Source organism: Myotis yumanensis, unplaced genomic scaffold (genome assembly GCF_028538775.1).
Source record: "Myotis yumanensis isolate MYYU_CA2020_CCGP unplaced genomic scaffold, mMyoYum1.0.hap1 SCAF_12, whole genome shotgun sequence".
NCBI lineage: Eukaryota > Metazoa > Chordata > Mammalia > Chiroptera > Vespertilionidae > Myotis > Myotis yumanensis.
In genome coordinates this window covers 49,502,267-49,508,606 of record NW_027223763.1, presented here as the reverse complement: position 1 = coordinate 49,508,606, position 6,340 = coordinate 49,502,267, and the positions used below count along the sequence as shown (strand labels likewise).

The 6,340-nt window shown below is 43.6% G+C and overlaps 1 pseudogene; it reads left to right on the top strand.

The window, feature by feature from the left end:
• The first annotated feature begins 494 nt into the window (after positions 1-494).
• LOC139021394 (U6 spliceosomal RNA) lies at positions 495-594 on the top strand (annotated as a pseudogene).
• The last annotated feature ends 5,746 nt before the right edge of the window (positions 595-6,340 follow it).

The window sequence follows — 6,340 nt, the reverse complement described above, 5'->3', positions numbered from 1 at the left end:
AAATAATTCCTATAAAGTTAAGCCTCAAATCCCTAAGGGCACTACAAACTGAAGAACAAAGAGGACACGCATGTTAATACTACAGGACATTGCCCTGGTAGAGTGTTGGCCCAAGCACCGAAAGGTTTCAGGTTCGATTACTGATCAAGGGCAGGTATCTGAGTGACAGGTTCATGCCTGAGTTCTCAGGAGGCAACCAATTGATATGTCTCTCCCACATCAATGTTTCTCTCTCTCTCTCTCTCTCCCTCCCTCCCCCTCCTCCTTCCCTCTCTCTCTAAAAATAAATGGAAAAAGTATCGTTGGGTGAGGATTAACAACAACAACAACAACAAAAACACTATAGGACAAAGTGGGATGTATGATGTGCACATTTTGTTTTTACAAAAGAAGTTTTAATGGACAGCAAAGGAGGTATGAATTATTTTATATTGGGATGAACACACAGAGAGAAAAGAGATTAACATTTATTGAAAGCTTACTAGTGCTCGCTTTGGCAGCACATACTAGTATACTAAAATTGGACCGATACAGAGATTAGCATGATCCCTGTTTAAGGATGGCACACAAATTTGTGAAGCATTCTGTATATATGTATGTATGTATGTATGTATGTATTGTTAATCCTCACCTGAGGATATTTTTTTCCCATTGATTTTTAGAGAGAGTAGAAGGGAGAGAAACATTGATGTGAGAGAGACACATAGATTGGTTGTGTCTGACTGGGGCTGGGGGTTGACCCTGCAACAGTCTAACCACTGAGCACACCAGCCAGGGCAAGCATTCCATATTTTATTTTATTTATTTATTTTTAAAATATTTACTGTGTTCCAGGTGCTGTGATGAGAACTTTATACACACTGAGTTATTAATACTCCCATCCCTATGAGACTGGTGGTATTTTCTTTTTTTTTTTTTAAATATATTTTATTGATTTTTTACAGAGAGGAAGGGAGAGAGATAGAGAGTTAGAAACATCGATGAGAGAGAAACATCGATCAGCTGCCTCCTGCACATCTCCCACTGGGGATGTGCCAGCAACCCAGGTACATGCCCTTGACCGGAATCGAACCTGGGACCTTTCAGTCCGCAGGCCGACTCTCTATCCACTGAGCCAAACCGGTTCCAGCATTCCATATTTTAAAAAAGAAAAAAACAAAGCTTACTATATGCTAGGACCCCCGCAAGGCATTTTACATACAGTATGTCACTTATTAAAATGTATTGTTATTTATTTTTAATTTATGTTAAGTGGTTATTAAAAATCCCATTTTCAGGTGAAGATATTCAGTCTTAAAGCGAGTAAGTAACCTGCCCACAGGTACACAGATAGGAAAGCGTAGAATAAGGCACTGTGGATGGGTAACAATTGCTGCTCTTTGTTTCAACTTAAAAAAGAGAATACAGATGTATTTTCAGAATATCAAGTAATAGATGTACATTATAGGATGGTAGAGTTTTGATAGGTCACATGGAGGTAGAAGAGCCTCTAGGCCAGTGGTTCTTAATCTTCCTAATGCCGCCACCCTTTAATACAGTTCCTCATGTTGTGGTGACCCCCAATTTCATTGTTACAAATTGAACATAATTAAAGCATAGTGATTAATCACAAAAACAATATGTAATTATATATGTGTTTTCCGATGGTCTTAGGCGACCCCTGTGAAAGGGTCGTTGGACCCCCAAAGGGGTCGCGACCCACAGGTTGAGAACCGCTGTCTTAGGGTGACTCGATCTGAACTCCTACAATCACTTGGTGGTGTTGGAAAACACTTCAGCAGTCAGTGCCCAAGGCTGAGTTGTACACACAGTTTTGGCAATAACTGACCTGGTTCTGGCCCCAAATCCCTCTCACTTCCTCCCTTGCTGCAGACCTTAATTTATCTCAGACTCTAAGAGTAATCCATTAATCTGGTCTTTAAGCAGGGTAAATATTTAGGAGCTTAGTTTTCCTGCTTAGCCTGGGGTAGGTGTGGGTGGTGACCACTTGGACCCTATTCCTGGTTCCAATAACTTGAGATTTTGTCTGGATTTTTAGTAATGGGCATCCTGTATCATTTATTGACTCTGCCACCAAGTTATTTTAAGTTCTAAGTGGATGTTCTCTTACCTCAGTGTCTCTAGGTCCCTATAGTTTTGGAATTTATCCTCCAATTCAAGTGACTAGACCTTTCTTTGGAGTTATTGCTTGCTGGAACCTCTGCCTACTACAACTTAAAAAAAAAAAAACAAACAAAAAAAAACAACTGCCTGAAGCCAAGCTCTGGCTTCTGGTGGGGAAAGACCTTCTACCCACCCCACAGTGGCTGTTGCTAACAGCTGAACACCCCCCCCCCCCCCAGATCCCCACCCTTATGCCACCCCCTGAACTGTGAACTAGCCTCTTGATCCTTCCCCTCTCGCAGGCTCTGCGAGCCCCTCCTCAGAGACACCACCACCACCAGTCAGGGCCAGTCTGACAAAGTTGGGGGTTTTCATCTTGTGTGTGGTGCTTTCATCTCCACTCTACTCAGTCTTTTTCCTTTTTGTTTTATTGTTGTCTTCTTTTTTGCAAGGACTGAATTTGTCTGGACTCCAGCTTCCCCAGACATAAGGAAGAGCTGTGCATTCTCTGAAGCAGTGTCTCTAATACACTTCTTTTTCCAAAATGGTAGAGAAGGTGCTCTTCCAGAGGTCATTTTTTTTAGAGATAATGGGATTTGGGGGGGTGGGGGCAGGCGGGGGGGGGGGGGGGGCGGACAAACACCCATGGTCTGTTTGCTCTTTACACAAGCTAGCCACCAAGTGAACTTTGGAATTGACTCTGATACCTGTTGGTGTAAAACTCTGACCAGGGAGTGCCGGGTTACACCACCGTGGCCAGCACCGTCCAGGACACGGCATGACAGGACCTCAGAAGAGGTGAACCACATGAATGAACCACCCAATGCCATGAGGGTCAGGGTCTGCCCGTTTTGAAAACTATCTGTCGTTGTTCTCTCAATCACCAGAGGATTTTATTCCCTCCTTTCTTCCCCAGACATCTCAAGCGGAGGACCAGAACCTACCCTCCCCTGCTCACTCTCTCAGCTCCAGCGCTACGTGACAGGCTTTAGACCTGGGGCAATTCTCTCTCACAGGTCACAGGGGTCTCCTCAGTGTAAACTTCAATGAATTTTTCCTGTTTCCCTTTCCCCTGACCGCTTTGGAGAATCTGGGTACAGTGCCCATAGCCGTGCCTGACATCTCTTCCTCTCTCAGAGTCTCAGCCTTCAATTGCCAGGACTCTAGGCCATCCTGTGCTCCTCCCTTTTTCTCAAGACTTATTTGCTTCCTTTAGGGACTTTGCTTTTTCTCCTCAAATAAGGGTGACTCTCAACGTTTGGACAGATCTGTTTGGTTAAATCCCTTCCCAGAGAGCTGCTTCCCCTGGAAGTAAATGGTTCTTGGGCCTCGATCCCCAGCAAGGGGTGTGCAGGAGGCAGCCAATCAATGATTCTCCTTCATCATTGATGATTCTATCTCTCTCTCCCTCTCCCTTTCCTCTCTGAAATCAATAAAAGTATATTTAAAAAAAAGAAAAGAAACATCCATGAGAGAGAAGCTTCATCGATAGGCTGCATGCCTCCTACTGAGGATCAAGTCCACAACCTGGGCATGTGGCCTAATCTGGAATCAACCATGACCTCCTGGTTCATAGGTCAACGCTTAACCACTGAGCAACACTAGCCAGGCCTTTTCTTATTCTTTTTTTAAAAATATATACTTTATTGATTTTTTTACAGAGAGGATGGGAGAGGAATAGAGAGTCAGAAACATTGATGAGAGAAACATCGATCAGCTGCCTCCTGCACACCTCCTCTTGGGGATGTGCCCGCAACCAAGGTACATGCCCTTGACCGGAATCGAACCTGGGACCCTTCAGTCTGCAGGCCGATGCTCTATCCACTGAGCCAAACCGGTTAGGGCTTCTTATTCTTTAAAAAAACTTTATTGCTTAAAGTATTACAGATGTCCCCCTTTTTTTCCCATAGGTCTCTTCTAGCCCGCACCCTCCCCCTGCCCCAGGCCATCACCACACTATTGTCTGCATTCTTATTCTTAAAGATCATGTTCCCAAATAATGTTCTGGCTTGTGTAATTCTAAGAGGGGTGTCACAATTCATCCAGAAAAAATCACTGCCTTACTGCTTTCTTTTTATTCACACCATTAAGACCACTCTCTGGCCCTAGCCGGTTCAGCTCAGTGGATAGAGCGTCGGTCTGCGAACTGAAAGGTCCCAGGTTCGATTTTCAGAGAGAGTGGAAAGGAGACGGAGAGACAGAGAAACACTGATGTGAGAGAGACACATGGATTGGTTGCCTCCCCCATGCACCCCAACGGGCCCGGGATCAAGCCTGCAACTGAAGTATGTACCTTTGACTGGAATCAAACCCAAGACCCTTCAGTCCGGAGGGCTGATGCTCTACCCACTGAGCAAAACTGGCTAGGGCCGGATTTCTTTTAATTTTTCATTCAGGGGTGAAACCAGTGGGTTTCCTCCTTATGAAAGGGTGCGCTGGTCTGGCTCATTCCTGGTGGTTCAGTCCCCTAGGATTGGTGCTCAGGCCATGGCTTAAGCGGCCTTCCTTATCTGGATCTTGCAGGAGTAGTTTGGGGAGACTTCATATCTTGTATAGTTCTTTAAGAGACTCAGCATCAAATCAGTTCCGAGGGTGCCCATTCTTGGCATTTAATAATGAAGACATGTATTAGGGCTTGGTACGGGGTGACTAAAGTACCCAAATATCTTACCAATGTCTCCTTGACATCCATTATCCTGTACCTGACATTACTCTGAATTTATCATATTCTCAGGTCTTTTGAAAGATAAGGCTTTTGCCATTTCTGATCCTGTGGGCATGTATGACAAGATTTCTGCCCAGTATATGACCAAACAGGTCTTGTTCCTATTGCATCATGTTGATTTACCAAAGTTAGGAAATTGTGGTGCAAACAATAAAAATAGCAATCTCTGTAAATATTTAGGTTTGTAAAGATGAATACTTTGGCAGTTCAAGAAGAGGAAAAGAAGGGAAATGAACCTTTCATTTATTCATAACTCACAATGATTGTATTTTACTGAGGAATAGAGTTGGAGCAAGCTTAGGATCTGCTACAACATACACTTTCAGTAAGTGGCAGAACCAGGAATAAGCCATGGGGGTTGTGGTCAGAGAGCTGAGTTGCTGATCCCCTTCCACAGCAAATGGTTATTTGCTTGAGCTGGCTCCTTTGCTTGCCCAGAGCACTGGTGTCTTCTATGTGATTTTGTTTCCATTATAAAACAAGTTGCATTTTTAAAAAAAGTTTCATTTACAAAAATTAACGTCAAAAAGAAGAAACAGAACAACAAGAACAAAAAACCCCTCTATTTTTTATTTACAATCTGAACAAGGTCATTCAGAGCTAAGAGGTTATAGTGAGTAGGTGGCCATCTCTGCATTGAAATATCGTTACATGTACACGAACAGCCCAGGTCTAGAAGCCAATGCTGTGTGTACATTGCCTGTTCTTAACAGTGAATTATTGCTCTTCTGGGCTTTGTATTAGTCAGTCTTTTGCCGTCTGTCCTTTCACACTGCTGTGCTGGTCAATGAGAAAGACTAGAAGGATGAGCCTCTTCCAATGTGTTTTTCTACCATCCACTGCCACAAACCATTTTTCTGAATCCTCCTTCCTTCTTCAATTGTAATCAATGGAGACATGCATCTACTTCATAAATTTCTCTTTGGTAAATCCAGGGACTCTAACCAGACACTTGCAGGGCCCCACCTGAGAGGTAAGTGGATTGTCTATTTCCTCACCCTTCAAAAATCCAGAAAGCCCGAGCTGGTTTGGCTCAGTGGATAGAGCATCAGCCTGTGGACTGAAGGGTCCCAGGTTCTATTCCAGACGAGGGCACATGCCCAGATTGTGGGCTCGATCCCCAGTAGGAGGTGTGCAAGAGGCAGCCAATCAATGATTCTCTGTCATCATTGATGTTTCTATTTCTCTCTCCCTCTCCTTTCCTCTCTGAATTAAAACAAAACAAAACAAAAACACACACACACAAAAAATCAGAAATAAAATTCCGGTACCAAGCTTGCATCTAAGTCCCTAGACAATTCCACTTCTCTCAGAAAACAGAGCATTTCCTGAGAGCCAGGTTAGCTTGGTTCTCTTACTGAGAATCTAGGATCCATAAATTACTTAATCCTATCTTTTTGTTGTTAGCCCTCACCCTAGGATATTTTTCCATTGATTCTTAGAGAGAGTGGAAGGGAAGGAGAGGGACACAGAGAGAGAAACATCGATGTGAGAGAGACACATTGATGGGTT